The following is a 20,004-nucleotide window of genomic DNA, read 5'->3' on the forward strand; positions in this document are numbered from 1 at the left end:
ACAAGATTTGAATTTTTTTTTGGGGTGTCCATGAGGTATTTCCATATACACATCTTTTTCTAAATCACCTTGAAGAAAAGCATTTTTAACATCAAGTTGGAACAAAGGCCAATTTTGATTTATGGCAATTGAAAAAAGAACTTTAACAGAGTTTATTTTGGCCACAGGTGTGGAAGTTTATTTATAGTCTTCACCATAAGTTTGTGTAAACCCTTTTGCAACCAACGTAGCTTTGTGCCTCTCAATTGTACATCACTCTTGTACTTGATTTTATAAACCCATTTATTGCCAACCACTTTCTTTCCTTTGGATAACTTGACAAGTTCTCAAGTATGGTTCTTGTCAAGGGCTCGAAGTTCTTCTTCCATAGCCTTTTTCCAAACTGACTTGGAAATAGCCTCTTGGAAGTTAGCCGGTTCCATATTTTGAAGAAACTGAACTAAGATAAGAAAAGTAACTTTGAGAGATATGAGAGTAATCAACATATTGTTCAATAGGATAGGTGGAAGCATTATAGGTATAAAAATCATAAAACTTACTTGGGAGATGAGTGGTATGTTGACGTCGACTAATGAAGAGGGGGCCACACGAGAGTCGATTTGGTGAGGTTCAGCTTAAGGTTCTTCTTCATGAGGAACTTCAACTGCTTCTCCTCCATTCTCAATGTCATCATTTTTATCAGTATCAAAATTATCAATAGTGATCTTGAGCATAACCATATGTCTCCCCTTGAACGAAATTTCCTTAGTGAGAACAAAATATGGTTCATTTTCTCGAGAAACAACATCACGGGAAATAATATCCTGTTGGTTGATCGGATCATAGCATTTACATGCCTTTTGAGTGGGACAGTATCCGATGAAAATACATTTTTTTGCTTTAGCGCTTAATTTATCAACATTTTGACTGCGCACAAATAGACACATCCAAATATTTTGAGATGATTGTAGACACCCCATTTTAAATCTGGCAAACTCTATGGTTTTTTGAACCATTGGGACCATACTTAATATAGTAAACCCAAATCCGTCCGACATCTTTGACCAAGGGGATTTGTTGGTTACGGGGATATTATCCTTCCCCAACAAATCTTTGGCTTTTAAATAGGTTTGTTCGTGGCCATTTGGGGAGAGGATGGAGAGAGATAAAAACCCTAGGAGAGAGCAGATAGAGATAAAAAATTTAAGAGACCAAAACCCTAGGGAAGAGAACAGATAAAGATCAGAGAGAGTTATACGAGAGAAGAGAAAATTTTGGATACTGCTTCAGGAACCCAAGCCTCCTGAGAGAAAACCTAGACCTAGGGCACAACCACCCTAGATCTACCGTTAGGGCACAACCACCCTCCTTCAACCAAAGACTTTCTGGTGAACATCTGACTCAGAGAGACAAAAGATGACCAGTTTTGACACGGGCGAGCCCTATAAGCCTCGGGAGTCCCCGACCATTCAGCCCTGTTTGGTATCATTTTTTTTTTTATTCTTCTTTTATTGTTTTAATTTTATTTTGATCTGCTTATTTGCTTTAAAATTGTATTTTCGTGTCTTGGATAATGCTGGTTCTGCCACAGATCTGAGTGTAGATCTGCTCGTTTTCGGGTAGATCTGACCTCAGATCTAAATTCGATTTGTCCCACTTTCTTTACCTCTCTTTTATTACATTTTTCATTTGTTTAAGGTGTCAAAATCCAAGAGATCTTCATCAAAAGATCTGTCCGATTTTCATCGTAAACAGTTTGGCGCGCACCGTGGGGCATTTCGAGCTAGATCCATTCACGAAAAATAAAAATAAAAATAAATAAAAATGGCCCCTGATCTCCTTTTGAGGGCCTTTTTTCTCGTTTTATTTCTTTCTCATAACATTTTGTTTTTTTATTTTATTTTATTTTATTTTTTTCGTTTATCTACTTGTCAGTAAAAAAAAAAAAAAAAAAAAGAACATTTTGGGATTTTTAAAAGGCATTTCTTTTCTGTTTTGGGAACGCGTTCATGGTGTGCACCACTATCACCATTCCCACTTTCATTGAATCTTTTCTCTAGATTTATTTATTTGTGTATTTATTTATTTTATTTATTCGTGTGGATTTCTTTGTAGTGACATCCTCATCTTCTCTTTCCAAAAGAAATCCATGCTCTTTGTTGCTTATGATTTGGATGGATAAAGCTTGTGCATTTTTTTTTACATATATTACTTTTTGGTGCTTATGATATGGCTAGATTATTTTTGTTGTTGCTTTCTTTTGCTTACAATTTGGTTAGATTAGCTTTGTTCGCACTCAAGTTTCCTGTCTCTTGCTGAGAATTATTTTGTTAAAAAAAAAAAAAAACCATCTTTCCGTTCTTTGGAGTTGATGTTTGTAAATGGTTACCAATTTTAATCTTCTTTGATATTAATGGGATTTTGTTACCAGTTTTAATCTTGTTTGATATTCATGGGACAATTTTTCTTATCAATAGGGTGTGACTTCTTATTAAGTAGGAGGAGGTGTGTGAGTTGTTAAAATAACAACTAATCCCTTGAGAGAAATTTATGGAAGATAGATAGAGATGGTTAAAGAAGGGAGATTGAGAGAAAATAAGGAGAAGAAATAGGGACAGAAGATTGAGAGAAAATAGGGAGAAGAAATAGGAAAAGGAGATTGAGAGAAAATAGGAACAAGAGATTGTGAGAGAGAGAGAGGGTTTTAGGGAGTGAGAGAGAGAAAAAACAATTTTTTTTTTTTAAAAGCCACTAGTCTTTCAAAAAAAGAAAATTTCTTTTAAGGCCATCTTGCTTTTTTTTTTTAAATAAAAAAAATTAAGGCCTTTCTCATTTTCAAAAAAAAGAAAAAAAAAATTCATTTGCAATAAAAAAAAAAAACTTCACAAGGTTTATTTGTTTCAAAAAAAGTAAAAGAAGAAGAAAAAAAAAGATCATTTTTATGAAAAATTGTTTTATATTTTTTAAGGTCATTCTATTTCAAAAAAAAAGAAAAGAAAGAGTGGGTGTTTGAGGCCATCTTTCCTATCCATTAAAAAACAAAAAAAAAGTATCTTTAGTTGTTTTTTTTAATTAAAAAAAAGAATATCAAAATTTTTTTTAGCCATCTTTGTCTTAAAAAAAAGAAAAAAAAAGAAAAAGAAAAAAGAAGAAAAAGAAAAAAAAGAAGGCAATATTGCTTTCATAGATATATATATATATATATATATATATATATATATATATATATATATATATATATATTTAAGGCATTTCTCATTTCTGAAAATTAGGTATCTGTGTCTAAAAAAAAAAAATCTTTTAAAGGCAATCTTGCTTTCAAAAAAAAAAAAAAAAAATTCTTTGAGGTGTTTCTCATTTTTGGAAAAGAAAAGTTTTCTTTGCAAAAAAGGAAAAAAAAATCACTTTTGCTACAAATTTTTTATTTTTTTAAGTCATTTTGTTTCACAAATTTTTTTTTTTTTTTTTTTTAAAAAGAGAGAATCTTCACTTAAAAAAAAATGTCAAAAAAAAAATCTTGTCCATTTCTTTGCTTCTAATTCGGCATTTGCCGCTTCTTTCTCTCCTCATTAAACAACAAGGAGTTAAAATTTTTTCTTTTTTTTCAAGGTCACTTGTACTCTCTCTCTAATTGTACCTTGATTGAGACACCCTCGACTAGGAGTGCGCTCAACTAGGCACAGGTTGTGTCTGGTTCCACTTTCATTTACTGTATACCTTCCTAGGGGTTGCTTCCCCCCACATCTGAATTGTGCTTTTGGTCAGTCAAAAACCCGACCCGAAGCATACCTCACTTGTGCAAAGTGCTCACATTTTTCTTGCATTTTGTGCCTGCTTGCTTGCTACTTTATTTTTGCTTGCTTGCTTATTTACACACTCTTGCACACACCGGACCGAGAATGCCCAGGAAACCAGCAAACAAATATTTCGAAAACCCCCAAAATCCACGTTAACGGCGTGAGGGAAACCTAGCTTTGACAGTAGAGGTGGTTGGGATTCACGTAACTTTAACTGTGATCGCTCCTCCGCAATCCTTTGCCTCAAAGCAACTCCGCATATAGTAGGACCTGGTGAACATCCTATAGTAGGAGGCCAGGACCTATGTGGGAACCTATATCAGCCTAGCTGCATTTCAATAGTTAGGAACCCACTCTCAAGCCATGCCTACTTATAATCTAGGTCAAAAGTTTTTGTGTGTTGTGCTTGCTTACTTTTGTTGGTTAACCTTAGATCTCAGATCGGGCCTGCTTTTAGTCTGAGCTGAATCCTCTGAATCCAAGTCCAGGCTTGTACCAGCTTAACCCAGGTCCAAACAAGGTTTCGCTGTGGCCCGAACTTAGGCCTCCCCTCTTGATCCGAGCCGAGGGCATGTTCCTAGTTCATCTTTGATCCAGTTCGGGTCCATACCTGGTTTGATCATCAAAACTCTCTAGGTCCAAGTTCAGGCCTAGCCCAGGTCCAAACCAGGTTTACACTCAGGTCCGAACCTAGGCCCCCTTTTGGTCTGAGCCAATGGCTCGTGCCTAAACTGACCTTGATCTAGTTCGGGTCCACACCCTGTCTGATCTTCAAAACCCTATTGGTCCAAGCCCTGGCTTGCACCCAGCTCAGTCCAAGCCCGAACCAGGCTCACATCCAAGTCTAAACCCAAATTCACTCTTGATCCGAGCTGAGACTCGTACCCATCTAGTCTACGTCTTAGTCTAGGTTCTAGCATAGGTGTAAGCCTAGAGTTGCCTCTAGAGCTAGACTAGGCTTACCCTAGTTCAGGGTTCAAACAAAAACCCATCAAGTCTAGCAGGTTTCATCCAGTCTAGTCTTAGCCTAGATCTTAGTTAGGGTTTTGCCTCTAGAGTCAGACTAGGTCTACCCTGAGGCGTCAAGTCTAGATCTCACCAAGTCTAAGAATCATGACCCAGGATCATAGCAGAGCAAGGTCCAACCCTATGGCCCCAGCTCAGTCTAGATTCATAGAACCTAGTCAGTCCGAGAGGCACCGTCACGATGCTCCCTCACAAATCATTCATAGCACTCGTGTCAGTGAGGTCATTCTCGACCCACATAGAACCAAACATAGCCGTCCAAGCCACCGTCAAGGCCACCATGTAGAAGTCGCGAGCCAACAGGCTGATAAGGTCCGTAACACCTTAAATAGTCAAGGGGTCAGGCTGGGAGAAATCTTCCAAGACATAGGGTTAACCTCAAATCCAGTCGGCACAACAAGAATAAGGCCCCGACCCAAATCTCTGAGTCAGCCGATCTCAGCCATGTGAACCCTGATGGTCAATTAGCAACCCAACATTCCAGTCTTGGCAATCAACCAGTTAGTGGGCGAGTGGGTTCACATACAACTAGGGAAAGTCTACCCAAGCAACCCATCACCAGTAAAGATCAGGGTTTTGACCTAACTCGATATAAAGAGAATCCTAAGGTGGATGCTTACTTTCAAGACCTGCTCAATAGAGGATACATCATTGAGCACACTCAATCTAGGAAAGTCAGGTCAGAAGCTCAAGCCATAGGCCAAGCCCAATATTTTGGCTCAAATCAGGATAATCCTAGGGCTGTTAGCCTGCCAATCCAATCTAGTTCTAATCATCACTCGAGCCCAAGACTACCTAGAGGGTAGACTCCCTCTGGCAGTAGTTATGGCATTCCTTCACTCTTTCAGTTCAATGTTGGGGCAAGAGAGTACCCTAACTCTAGGGATAGATCATTCAATCAAGGTCAGGGTTAGGTAGACCTAGCCGCCTAAGGTTAGAGGCCTAATAGTCATAGCAACTTGAATCGTCCATCCTAGTTAAGTGGTGATTCTATCTTGCAGGCCTCCTTGCATGACCAAGTTGTGCAACCTTCGAGTAATGAGTATACTTTGACCCAATTCAACTCAGGTGAGTCTACAAGCCGACAACCGGTACATCAACTTCAACACATTCCTCATGCTCAATCCTTGGGGCAACCCGCTACATGGGCCCAATAGCTAGTGCATACGAGTCACATACGTCAAAATCAGATTCAACAGACCATACAACCGAGCTAGCTCACTGCTACAACGACGGCTCAATTCGCTCATATGAAACACCTCCAAAGCTCTTTAGAGAAAATGAGAATATGAGATTTCTCAACTCCTAAGGCTAATGTGCAAGAAATTCTAGGAAACCTAGAAGATCTACCAGTGGAGTTTGTGATGCTACAGTTTAGAAACAGATTTTCAGAGAAAGAGGATCATGAGGCACACATCAACGCCTACTTATTGATGGTCCACACACTGCGAGACTGACCCAATCAACTTAAGGTCATGTTCTCGCATAGCTTATTAGAAAAACCCTTGATGTGGCACCAAAGATTCATGAAAGATAACCCTCAAGCATCTCCTGACGAAATGTTCAAGCAATTTTTCTCCCACTATAGTGGAGGAAAGCCAAGACCCGTCACCCTTGGTGAGTTAACTTCCACCAAACAGGAGTCGGGCGAGTCTCCTTCCTTGTTTATAGCCAGATTCGGAGAGGCCGCTATGCGAGTCATTGAAACTCCACTCCCTGAAGCCGCTAAGGTAAGCATAACATTAGAGAACATGACTTCAGAATACGTCACGTTCTTCAGTGTGGGGGCAGTCCCTTACTCATTTGATGATATGATTGAAAGAGTATGACGATATAAGCGAGCCAAGGAAGATAAAGCCACCTCCGAAAAACCCTCTCAAGAACGGGAGGTGAACATGATCAAGAAAAGTAATCCTTTTGTAAACCATTCACAAGTGAAGACTAAAATTCATTCTAGCGCATGGAGAATGCCGACTTCCACACCAAGGGAATTTACTCCCATTGATGAGTCTATGACCGATGTCATAAAGAAATTGCTTAAAGCAAGGCTCATAGAGTTACCGACAGGAGCCAAGATTCCTCCTTTCCATGGAGGCGATACATCTCAATGGTGCGATTGACATCAATACTATGCCCATAGCATGGAGGAATGTCAAGCTTTCAAACATAGAGTTCAGGACCTCATTGATAATGGCACGATAAGTGTCAGAAAGAAAGAGGCTGTTGACATAGAAAAACCAGAAACTCTAGATGATTCGACAAACAATTCTAATGTTAACCTGATTAACTCACAAGCTGTGCCCAAACCCCGAAGAACATTCACAAAGGACTTGGAGCAAAAGAAGAAATCAGTTGGAAAGTTCAGTAGATAAAGAACAAAATGAGCATAACCTTACCCAGGAGTTAGTGACTAAGGATACTTAAGATCAAAGCAGTGAGAATGACCTTAGCTCCAAGCTCATAACCGAAGAAGGGGGAGAAGAAAGGGATATCACATATAGGATTTCACTCCAAGATACACTTTAAAAAATGGCACAAGAAATCCCCATCAGCAAGAGTCACACTAGGGCATATGAACCCTTCAACCCGTACTTTCAAGTTAATACAATAAATGGTTCATACGTGTGTGGCAACGAATCAAACTCGCAAGAGCAATATGAACTCGACATAAGCTCAACCAAGGTTTTGAAGCTATGGATTCCCAAGCCCATGTTGACAAGAAAAACCTTAATTTTGAGACAATAACTCGTGAGGGGGCAAATGATCATGTGCTAAAAGGAAACCCTTCACCTCAAAACCTTGACGACCCACCTAAGTGGGATCAATATGATGAGGACAACGTTTTAGAAACTGATGTGATCCAGATCAATGAGAATGAATTATCTTCTAAACAATGGGTCAACAAAATGAATTATCTTCTAAACAATGGGTCAACACCCCAAAGTCTCCAATTACACTTCCAAACAAAGGGCCAATACCTCAAATATCAAAAGAAGATGAATCTTTAGAAATTCTAAGGGGCTCACCTGGGCCACCTTCATCAGACTTTTTGGCCAATCCACCTATATGGGATGAGGAGCCAAGCTCGGAAGATTTAACTGAGTCACCTCTCAAGGTGAACTCAGTTATAGATGATGGAAAAGCAAAGAGCTCAAATTTGACTATTCTCAAATATTTGGCATCGTCGCTAGAGTTAATAGAACTCGAACCTTTGGAAGTTTTAAGGGGCCCACTTGGGCCACCTTCACAAGATTTCTTGAATAATCCATCAATCTGGGTTCAAGAATTGGTTATTGAAAATCTAACCATGTTACATATTCAAGAGGGAGGCTTTCTAAAAGTTATTAATGACATGAGCACAACTCCGATAACCGGAGCACCACCATAACAAGAAAATTCATCCTGTGAAGAATAAGTTCCCAACGGAACCAAAAGCCATGCAGGGGCAACCCCATCAAAATATTCGATAGGGGCAAACTCCTCTCATGAACAAGATACAAGAAGGACAACTAGTGAGATTGAACCCTTGTTTGTTGATTTCCAACACGTCATAAGGCCGTTTAATACAACGGGGGAAACTAATGAGATTGAACCTTTCTTTGTTGGCTACCAACATGTTATAAGGCCACTTGTACCAACTCAACCACTCCTCTTGTGTGAGAGTCTCACCTAAGCTCGAGCATTGACAAGGAGTTTACTACGGAGTTAACTCCCGAAAAGCAATTCAAAATTTGCAATGAAAAAGATTACCGAAAAGGAGTTGGATGACTAGTCACCCCTTACAAATAACCAAATGTGGCATTCATGCCTCACACTTCAAAAGGTATTAACGCCTAATGTGTAATATGAAGTACTCTATTAATGGGAAAATCCTGATGAGCCTATCCGTCCATACATAAGGCTAAGGGGTTTGGAAACTGAGAGTGATTTTTAGTTCCAAAATCAAGGTTCAAGTGGAGCAGTTTAAAGGAAAAGTTCAACAGAAATTCCACAACCATTGTCAAAGAGATTTTGGATGCTAACCTGGATCAAGGGAAATCAGAGGAAGATAGATATTAGAACCTCCCTGCCACTTGGAGGAGGGAAAGATGTTCGAATTCTTACCTAATCTTAAGGTAAAATGCTAAAAAAAAGGGGCCACCTTTGACTCTTCTTCCTCCTCCTCCTATTCCTTTGTCATTGTTTTCTTCTTCAAAAATAAAAAAAATTCGCTGAGCTGAAAATCTGAAAGAAAACCCATGCATTGGAAAAAAGGCAACGGACTGAACACCCGAAAGGGACTCTGGAGCGAAAAAAAAAAAAAAAAATTCCGCTAGGCTGAAAATCCGAAAGGAACCCCAAGCATTGGAAAAAAAGGCCACCGAGTTGAACACCCGAAAGGGACCCCAGGGCAATAAAAAAGAAGAAGTTCCTTCCTTCCTTCTACTCACTAAAGTCTTTTCTCTCTAAACATCTTCTTTTCCTCCCCTGAGTCAAAGTAGTGTTAAAAGAAGAATAAATAAGTATTAGCCTGACGGAATGTTGTTAAGGACCTAGATCGTCTGAAACTTTGAAAGGTGGGTGGTGGAGGAACAAAATCGGAAGTCCAACGAGATTCTGAACATCTAGGGATGGTATTTTGTATTTTCAACTCTCTATTTCGCTCGAAACTCCAGAGAACGCTCCTTAAATTGCAACACAAGAGCTGAGGTTGGAAGATAAAGAAATACTCGATGATTCCTCGTACTGAAGATTAAAGCAAGGACTCGATACGCCCACATAGGGTCCACCAAAGGGTTTACAAGTGGTTAAACTGTAAGACCTACATTAAAATAAAACAATCCCCCAACAGGGGCGACAAATAAATAAATAATAATAATAATAAAAACTCCACGGTTGTATGAGTACAACTGCCAACAACACCGTCCATCGCTGCATGACGTTAAACTACTTAGAGGGCTCTATGGTTACAGGAGTTAAAAATGCTAACAAAAATTTGTTTTTCGAAATATCTTTCTCTTTTTTAAAATTTTTTACTATATGTCTTGTGTTTTCAAAAACTTTAATTTCTTTGTTAAAATCGTAACTTGTCATTGCTCCGGGTTCTACTTCAAATATCCCTCTACTTTCAAAATTTCTAAAACGTCTTAAAAAAAAAAAAAAACGAAGGAGCTTAGACACCCGTATATGATGATCACCACATTTTCCGCGTTGCTGCCTCGTCTCTCACTTCGGATTCGGCCAGACAAGCCTCTTCATATAGAAAGCCTTTCCTATAGACAGCCTTAGGAAACCCTAAGGAAATCAAAGAAAATGCTAGGGTTAAAAACTTTCAAATTGCAAAACCCCTGAAGTTGAGTGATATGGCCACAAAAGCCAACTTGAGTTTCAAGTTTGTGTAACTCATCGACATCTCACACCGAAAACCTTAGGAGGCAAAATGCCCTAGGTGGGTGAGCTCGATGAGCGCAATGACTTGGAGGGATAATTGGTGTGTCCTCTGACCACGTGACCTCAGGAAGAAATCTTTGACGTTCACCTGCTCCTCAAAGGACAGGGAACGCCAGAGTGTCTACTTCTTTGCCACTCATATGTCCCTCGAAGGACAGGGAGTGCCAAAGAGGGGCAACTGTAGACGTCCCATTTTAAATCTGGCAAACTATATGGTTTCTTGAACCCTTAGGACCACACTTAACCTAGTAAATCCAAATCTGCCCCCTCAAAATGACATCTTTGTCTAAGGGGATTTGTTGGTTATGAGGAAATTATCCTTCCCCAACAAATCTTTGACTTTTAAATAGGTTTGTTCGTGGCCATTTGGGGATAGGACGGAGAGAAACAAAAACCCTTCCCGTTGCTTGGTTGCTTGGTCCCCCCCATGCTTTCTTCAACCAGAGACTTTTTGGTAAACATCCAACTCAGATAGATAAAATAGGATCGATCTGATATGGGCGAGCCCCAAAAGGCTCGGGGTCTCGGGCCATCCGGCTCGATTTGGTATCATTTCTTTATTTTCTTTATTCTTCTTTTATCGTTTTAATTTCATTTTGATCTGCTTATTTGCTTTAAAATTATATTTTCATGTCTTGGATCATGCTGGCTCTGCCACAGATTTGAGTGTAGATCTGCTCATTTCCTGGTAGATATGACCTCAGATTTGAATTCGATTTGTCCCACTTTCTTTACCACTCTTTTATTGCATTTTTCATTAGTTTAAGTTGTCAAAATCCGAGAGATCTTCATCGGAAGATCTATCAGATTTTCATCGTAAATAATGATTTCAAAGAAGTATTCTTTCCTTTTAAAACTTCCACAAGAGATCTATTTTTCAGAAGTTTTCTTGGCCATCTATTGATTAAGTAACATGATGTTAAAACAACATCTCCCCAAAAATGTTTTGGCATATTGCTCTGAAACATCAGAGCTTGAGTGACCTCAAGTAAATGGCGATTCTTGCGTTCGACAATCCCATTTTTTTGAGGAGTTCCAATGCAAGAAGTTTGGTGAATAATTCACTTTTCTTTAAGATAAGTGGAAAAATTGTTGTTCACATATTCTGTCCCATTGCCAGATTGCAACACTTTAATTTTGGCATCAAATTGAGTTTCAATCATTAGAGAACTCTCGAAAGTAGGAAAAACTTGGTCTTTTGAATGGAGTAAAGATACCCAAATTGTCCTCAAAAAATCATCAATAAATGTCACAAAATATCGATGTTCACGAGTAGATTTAATTGGAGCAGGTCCCCAAACACCAGTGTGAATTAAATTAAATGGAGCGAGAGATGTTCTAGTAGATTTCTAAAAGGCAAACGAGTTTTTTTTTAGTACCGACAAATATGACAGTCCATAGAGTCCAAATGCAATGAAGGAAAAACATAACAAGGAATTTTCTCAGAGGGATGTTTGAATCTCCGATGCCATTTTCTACTATCTGTTGCCTCCTTCTCTTTAGAAGTGACAAGGGCTTTTGTGGCAGAATCCAAAATGTAAAGCCCATGAACCAGCTTCCCCTCACCAATCTTCTTCCCCGTGACCGGGTCCTGGAACAACACATTTGAAGGAGAAAAGATTACATCATAGTTGTGACTTTGGGTGATTTTACTAACATATAACAAATTAGATGAAAAAGAGGGTAAATAAAGTACATCAGAGGAAGAAGAGCTACTAAAAATTTTGGTTTTTCCATTTTCTTCAACAGGAATGAGAGTTGCATCTACTATTGTGACATGATTCCCTTTTGAATTTTTATCCAGATTTAAAAGCAGATTAGGAGTCCCAGTCATATGATCTGTAGCTCCAGAATCAATAACCTATAATGTTGGTGATTGGGAAAAAAATGAAATTGATTTACATGGTTTATGGTTAGGAGTCTCAGAGTTGAAAGCAGTCGAAGCTCTGTGAAAATTCTGGAACATTTGGGCTGACTTCTCAAGAGTTTGATGAACACCAGTGTTGGCTATTTGAGTAGAGTTTTTATTTTTCCGTTACATTTTTTCTCTCCTTTTTTTAGGGTAAACTTTCTAGCAATTTTCTATGGGATGGCCTTCCTTCTTACATTCAGGACAGTAAGGTCTTTCAGTACCACAGTTTCTACCACGACCATCCCGGGTTTAAAATTTCAAGTAGAGGCTTTTCCAGAGCTATGATCAGTTTCACTTTTAAGAGCCGACCTATCAAATTGCTTTGGATGATTTTTATAATTTCTAATCATAGCTTGACACCTAGATTCTTCTCTATTAATAAAGGAGCAAACATAATCAAAGTCAAGCATTTCTTTAGACAGTAAGAGTTGACTTCTCAAAGCCTCATGTTCAGGTCCAAGAGCAGACAATAAGGCAAATGTCTTTTCTTGATATTTTTTGGTTTCCAGTGTTTTCAAATCAGTAGTGGTGGGTAGATAATAATACAATTGATCAAATATACCAGAGACAACGCCAATAAGCTCACTAAAAGTTTGATCACCCAACTTCAAATTCATAATTTCTTGTTTAATTTGATAAACCTTTGTGACATTATTAAGACCTCCATACATAGTTTGGGCTTTTAGTCTAGACAACGGCAGCCGTGGAGAAAAACTGAAATCCAGAAGCAATTTTGCGATCCATAGAATTCAAAGCCAACCTTTTACCAAATCATTATTAGTTTCCCACTCCTCATATTTTGGATCAATACTTTGATCAGTACTTTGAGGGGCCCTTTTAGTTCCATTTAGGTATCCCAATTTTCCTTTTCCACTAATAAATAATTTGGCAGAGTTTGCCCAAAAAATATAATGCCCATCCCTTTAAAAATTCAGTAGTTATTCTAAGGTTGGGCTTTGACTAATTATTGTTGGAACTTTCAGCCATGGGGGCAAAATAATGGTTAAAGAAAAGAGGAATGAAGAAAGTCCTCACCGAGCCAAGCCAAAAAAAAAGGAATACTGAGAAAGAATACCTGAAAAACCAAAAGGTTCAGCACCCTGTAGTTGTTGAAGTTGAATGTTGAAGCCAAATCTCCAAAGGCACCACCACCAAAAGGGTTTGGATGGGATGGCTGTCTAAAGAGACCACCAGCGGGCTGATCAATAAGAAAAAAAGTGGGAAATGCCTTAGTTGAAACCAACCAAAGTCCCAATGATGGTTGAAGTTGTTGGTGGATATTTTCAGCAGCCACAAATGAGAACACGATCAAGGCTACAAAAGTTCCCTAACACAAGTGGGGTTACCCACTTTACCGTACACGTCATGGACTCCTTAAGACTTGCTTATGAGCTGGTGAACTCAATCCTTGCTAGAAATCATGGATTAAAAGAAAAAAAATTGCAACATGCTCAACCGACCATTGAGCTCAACATTGCAACAGAAATATTGCAACAAGGATGATGTGCTTTGAGATGCAACAAAGATGAGGAAGAAAGATGTATCAGACTTTCTCTCTCTAGGGCGTGCTCAACGGACCATACAAGGATTCGATAGGAACAAATCCAACTACGGAGCAATCAACAGCCAGTAATAGTTTGGCCTGCGATTTGAGCCCAAGCTCATTATGCCCATAAACGACCGGTCACCATGACAACAGGTTATGCCGTCAAAAAAATAACAAAGTTTGAACTTTCCTTTATTTGCACTATCCTTCAAGGTTTTCGTTCCATGCACTTTCCTTAACTATCGCACTTTCCTTCAACCATCCCAATTCTCCAAGGGAGACAAAATGACGAGAGAGAAAAATAACCAGGGAGAGAGAGGAAGGATTGGACCATGCTCGTCCAGAAAAAAAACAAAGGTGCTTGTCGCCTTTAAAAAGTAGAGCAGGAGAGTAAAACGCATGGAGAGCAGAGTTAGCGCACAATGAGAGGGAGTTCTTCCATGGTTATTTCAAACTAAAAGGTCGTTCAGCAATAAGATGGATCAACCTTGCTCGGATACTATGTTAAGAGTATGGAAGAGAAAATGGGTACACAAAAATTTACGTGGTTCAGCCGATTAGGCCTACATCCACGAAGGGAGAATTAATCTTTATTATTATGACCTTTCTTTGGCTCCTTTGTACAGATTTATAGAATTGTACATGATAACATTCTATATTGAAGAGTCCACAATAGGAAACAATGATCCGCTTAATTAAAGAAAATCAACATGATTTAGGAAAGCTGGCTGATATGTAGATATCACAAGGATATACCAGGCTATCCAACAAATCTCAAAGATAGTAGACAAGGTGTAGAGTCTGCAGTGCAGATTGATGATTTTAGTAGCATGCCTTTGACAAAGCAATCCATTGCACTTGTAAATCATAATAGGGCTTATTAGTACTCTATGAAAATCTCTTTCTGAGCTCTATGATGTCCGAACCCACACGTTGGTTGCGGAAACTGATTTTACCAAAACATTCTTCCAAAAACCAAGAAATGGCTATTTTATCTCACACTGCATATTAGAGTACAACTCCCAAACTTAAATCGTAGAGTGGGTCAACCACCATCTCCCCAGCCCGTAGGGCTAGGGCAACTGCTCCAAACTAGGCTCACTTGTATCTAAGGGCAGAGAAGCAAGCAAGGGATCCAATATCTGCTCTAGATATAGCCATCACTTGATCCAACTGCTTTCCTTCACCTATGGCCAGTTCTACCAGGCTATTAAGAAGGGATGCCATGGACAAGCCCGCCTATGCAACCATGTGGCAAAAAAGTTGAGGAGGGAACTAAGGGCCGTTTGGTTCCTTGGATTTTTCAATTATGTGGAATATTTATCTAGGAATTGACATTTCCTAGAATATGGCTATGTTGTTTGAATAGCATCCAGTAGAGACCAGGAAGATACAAATTCCCTATTTGGATTTGCTTGGAATATGTTTTCCTAAATATTCTCAATTTTTTATGAAATAATATTATTCCAAAAAATTAACCACTTCAAATGTTGTGATTATTGAAGTCTTTTTTCTTTTATTTTTTTATGTTCGTTCAAGTGATGCGATAGTTTGAAAGTACCAAGTTTGCTATGTCATTTCAGACAACACCCAAAATTTGATATGATATATTACTCGTAAAGACATATTGTATGGTGAAACAATAAAGTGTTTAAATTTCATTTTATTTGTGCCCTCAAATCACATTGCTCTAACCTTTCACCGAGATGAATGCACGAGATAGAGGGAGAGAGACAGAAGCGTATACAAGATAGAGAGAAAGAAGGGGGGGGGGCAGGGGGCATGTGAGCCATACCATCGATAAACATTCACAAATTACAGAGCTTAAAATAATTAATCTGAAAAGTCCATCATGCACCATTTTCAATCCATTTTGAAAACCTATGCTCTAAGTTATTCCAAAATTACCTCATTGCCATAACATAATTATTTCACATTAAATATATTAAATGTTAAATATATAATACAAATATTTTTAGTAATATGAAATATATACTATTAATATATTAATAATATAAGTATAAATATATAATATATAACATAATATACTATATAATATAAAAAATTTTATATTTATTTTATTATACTATATTATATATAATAAATATTTATTATATATAATACAAATTACAATAATTAAATAAATATAAATAAATGTAAATATATTATATATTGTATATAATATAATATTATATAACACAAAGATATATAATATTATGCTATACTATATTATACTAATATATATTTTTTAATATTATATAATATAAAATAAAATATTATTTATATAAAACGGTTTCACACAGGGGAGAGCAAGAGTCATTTCATTTCTCTTTTAGGCAGATGTTTGAGGTAATTTTCCATCACTTGTATCCTCGGTGCAAATAAAGAGAGAGCAGTTCGCGACCTAGGTTCGCAGGTACCAAAATGCCTGTGGACTACGGAAGCCGTAGGTCAATAAGCCTTGATCCATGAGTAAAATTTCCAACAGTCTCGGAATGACCTAAGAAAGTTCAAGATCATTCCTAAGAGTCTCCTAAGAACATCTGCCAAGTTTCGTTATCCAAATTTGGAAAACGGTCGTCCGGGCACCAAATTGAGCCGTTCTTTTTGCAAAACGATCGTGGCAACTTGTTCGACATGCTACAACGAAGAAACTGGCGAAAAACACTAAGAAACAGGTTGAATCCTAAATCTAAGATCACACGATTTCCCATGTTTGCCGCATCATGAGCATACCCCGAGAGTTTGATCCATGGTTCGAAAAGGGTATCAAAACGATTGTCTTCTTGAGCCAATCAAGAAAAGAATAATATTTTTACCAGATGAAGACTAGAAGGACCCCGAACGGATACCGGAAGATCGTGAAGATTGCATGGTCGTTACTGAGACTAATTCGAAATTTCACGAATTGTTGGTGCAGGGGAAAAATCATAATTTTACCCCTATTTTCTTAAATTTTTTTAATTTTTTAATTGTTAATTTTCATCAATTAGATTAGAAATTGATCATCCACCCATGTTTGGGCTGCACTTCTATATAAGGTCGCACCCTCTAGATGGAAATGACCATTCTTTCATCAATGAAAAATTCCCTTTTGCTTGAGTTTTGGGTCACGGCTTGGAGAGAGAGAGGAGAGAGAAAATATGGATAGGTTTCCCTAGGTCTCAAATGTAACTTTGTCTCTCTTCTTTCTCTCTTCTCTTTCTCTCTTGTACCTCTCTCTTCTTTCTCTCTCTTCTTTCTTTCTCTCTCTTCTTTCTTTCTTCTATCGTGTATGACAATGAATACTGTCGAGCACGACTTTTTCTCTCCTCTTTCTTTATTTTTCTTGTTCTTTCCTTTCTTCTTTCTCTTCTTTCTTTTCTCTCTCTTCTCTTCTTTCCTTTCTCTCTCTTTTCTTCTTTCATTTCTCTTTGTTTTTCTTTCCTTTCTTCTTTCTCTTCTTTCCTTTCTCTCTCTTCTCTTCTTTCCTTTGTATCTCTTTTCTTCTTGCCTTTCTCTTTCTTTTTCTTTCCTTTCTTCTTTCTCCCTCTTCTTCTTTCCTTTCTCTCTCTTGTTCTTTTCTTTCTCTATTTTTCTTTCCTTTCTCTCTCCTTCTTTCCTTTCTCTCTTTACCTATTTCCTTTCTCTCTCTTCTCTTTTCTTTGTTTCGCACGACAGTGAACATTGCCGAGCGCGACCTTCTCTCTCTTCTCTCTGTCTCGCATGGTAGTGAACACTACCGAGCGTGACCTTCTCTCTTCTATCTTCTCTTTGTCTTGTACGACAGTGAACACTGCTGAGCGTGACCTTCTCTCTTCTCTTTTGTCTATCTCGCACGGTAGTGAACACTGCCGAGCACGACCTTCTCTCTCTTCTCTCTTCTTTTTGTCTCGCACGACAGTGAACACTGCCGAGTGCGACTCTCTCTTTTCTCTTCTCTCTATCTTGCATGGCGGTGAATGCAGCCGAGTGTGATTCTCTTTCTTCTCTCCCCCTTTCTATCCTGCGCAACCGCACACACTGTTAGGTGGGATGCTTCTTTTGTTCTCTTTCTCTGTCTTGCACAGTAGTGCATACTGTCTAATACGTTCTCTTTCTCCTTTCTGTTTTCACTCTCTATTGCTTGTTTGACTAGAGGGCAGCTGAGTCTTATGCTGCCGTGTTAGTCTTGTCACCGAGCAACCTAGCCGTCGTGCCGGTCTAATTACCGTGCCAGTCTAACTATCATATCAGACCAGCCGTCCTGTAAGTTTTGTTGTCGAGCAGCCTAGCTGTTGTGCCGGTCTAGTTACCGTGCCTGTCTACCTGTCACGCCAGACCAGCGGCCATGCCAGTCTTGCCACTGTGCCAGTGCAGCCCCCCAATCAAACTTCTTCTCTCTCTTTCACCTTCTCTCATCTCCTTTCTCTTTCCTCTCTCTAAAGCAAACACTTCTTTTTCTCCATCTTTGAAGGGTCTGGGTGAAAAACAAACTAGTCTTCATTCCTCTCTTCTCCAAAAAAAAAAATACATTTTATTTCTGAAGCATTGGGTGAAAGCCAAACCAGCCTTCGTCTCTCTTTTCTCTTTCATTTTCAAAATACACATTACCTTTGAAGTACTGAGTGAAAAGCAGACCATCGTTCAATTCTTTTCTTTATTTCTTTGAAATACTGGGTGAAAAGCAGACCAACCTTCAATTTCTTCTTTCTTTATTTCTTTGGAGTACTGGGTGAAAAGCTGACCAGCCTTCAAACTCTTTTTTTCATCTTTTCTATTTCACCCTCTCTATCTCATCCTTTTCTTTCCTTCTTTACTGTAGCATATGTGCTAAGAGTCCCTTGTCAAGGAGATGCTGTAAGGCTGTTAAATTGACACGGACTCCATCATGTTATTTTCCATTTTTCTTTGAGTACACACACACGTGTGCGCTCACACTATAACAAGGTGGGGTCCTCGGACCCACTTGTCTGTGTTACAATGTGTGGTGTTTGTAGGTAAGAAGAAATAAGCCAAGGGAGACGATTTCGAACTGGCCACAGGTCAGGGGGGGCATTCTACAGGATCTAAGAGGGCGCCCATGCGAGTTCGCCCGAGCTTGTCATGGACCCACGTGAGGTCAGTCTAGCCTCATGACCAAATTCCTCTCTCACTGGGTGGTATTCTTGCCTGTATCCTCCTTACGAGGTTCCTGAGAGAGTGGTCTTAGGTCCTGGGTCCATCTCGAACCCAGAGCCACACCATCAGGTCATGACAACCTAAGGGTGAGATCATCTCGAACCCAGAGCCACACCACCGGGTCATGCCAACCTAAGGGTGAGATCGAGGCATCTAACCAGCTTGGTGACTCCACTGGGGACATGCTACCACATAGTCAGATCGTCCTTGTTTGGCTTGCCTTTATTTTGTTTCCTGTTCACCTTACATACACATGTCTTCGGGTTTGCTTAACCCTTGCATCTCAGTCGGGGATTTTCTGATCCCTACACTCTTGAGTCCTCTTCAGGATAGGTTCCATGAACCTCATTCCCGACCTTCCTTCTGAGTGTTGACCCTGTTTCACGCTTCCAGGTCCTGATCTGGATTGGTGCGAGGGGGGGCCCAAAAATTGCTCACTCCTCATCTCTTAGTCTTGGTGGACCCTCCACCAGCGCACCTTGTCTGGGTGGTGCACTAGCCTCCACACACAACATGCACCCTGCTACCGGCAAGTCATTTTTCGGTCCTACTACCTGGGGCAGCCGAAAGGCCGTCCCTTCCCTTCATGCGCAGGACAGTTCAATTGCCAGTGCTCCTGTGGGTAGTCGTAAGGCCACCCCCCATGTTCTACCACATCAGGCCTCTGTAACAAGAGGCTCGACACGCAAAGGAGGGGACCCTAAGGTCACCACCTCCCACACATGCATCAGGGCTCGTGGTTCATCCACTCGAGCCACACTTCGGGGCAACCCTCACGCTTCCTTGAACCATTGTCCAAGCTCAGGTCTTCTTGGACTTGGACTTGGCTCTGTATATCGGATGCATACATATCGCACTACTTTGGGAGGCCCTCTTATTGCTCTTAGCCGAGTACAAGAGAGATGACCCCCTTGTCGTCCCTCCTAGCACATGCTTGGTCACTCTGTAAGGGTTGGTCATAATGCCATTTCCTCACAAACACATGCTCACAATCCTCAGCCTCCTTAGGCCTAACCCATTTCTCGAGCCCGGGTTGACCCTCAGGTCACCTGGAACCCTTTTGCAAGTGGCACACATGTGCCACCCCCACGTGCAACTTCAGGCTCCTGACCAAAAGGTCACTGACAGTTGACTCATCCCCCGTTTGTCCATTCTCCTCCTAACAAGCCTCTCAA

General features: G+C 39.6%; 2 long non-coding RNA genes across 2 annotated transcripts; one reads left to right on the top strand and one right to left on the bottom strand.

The window, feature by feature from the left end:
- The first annotated feature begins 1,132 nt into the window (after positions 1-1,132).
- Positions 1,133-14,673, top strand: LOC148782861 (uncharacterized). Its single transcript, XR_016052454.1, has 2 exons — positions 1,133-1,461; positions 13,128-14,673. It is a non-coding gene; the product is annotated as an uncharacterized LOC148782861 (long non-coding RNA).
- Positions 11,579-14,814, bottom strand: LOC148782862 (uncharacterized). The gene is made up of 2 exons (XR_016052453.1): positions 13,220-14,814; positions 11,579-11,823 (listed from the first exon to the last, which is right to left on the bottom strand). It is a non-coding gene; the product is annotated as an uncharacterized LOC148782862 (long non-coding RNA).
- Between the last annotated feature and the right edge of the window lie 5,190 nt (positions 14,815-20,004).

Source organism: Amborella trichopoda, chromosome 3 (genome assembly GCF_054954075.1).
Source record: "Amborella trichopoda isolate Santa Cruz 75 chromosome 3, AtrichopodaSantaCruz75HAP2 v2.0, whole genome shotgun sequence".
In the NCBI taxonomy this organism is placed as follows: domain Eukaryota; kingdom Viridiplantae; phylum Streptophyta; class Magnoliopsida; order Amborellales; family Amborellaceae; genus Amborella; species Amborella trichopoda.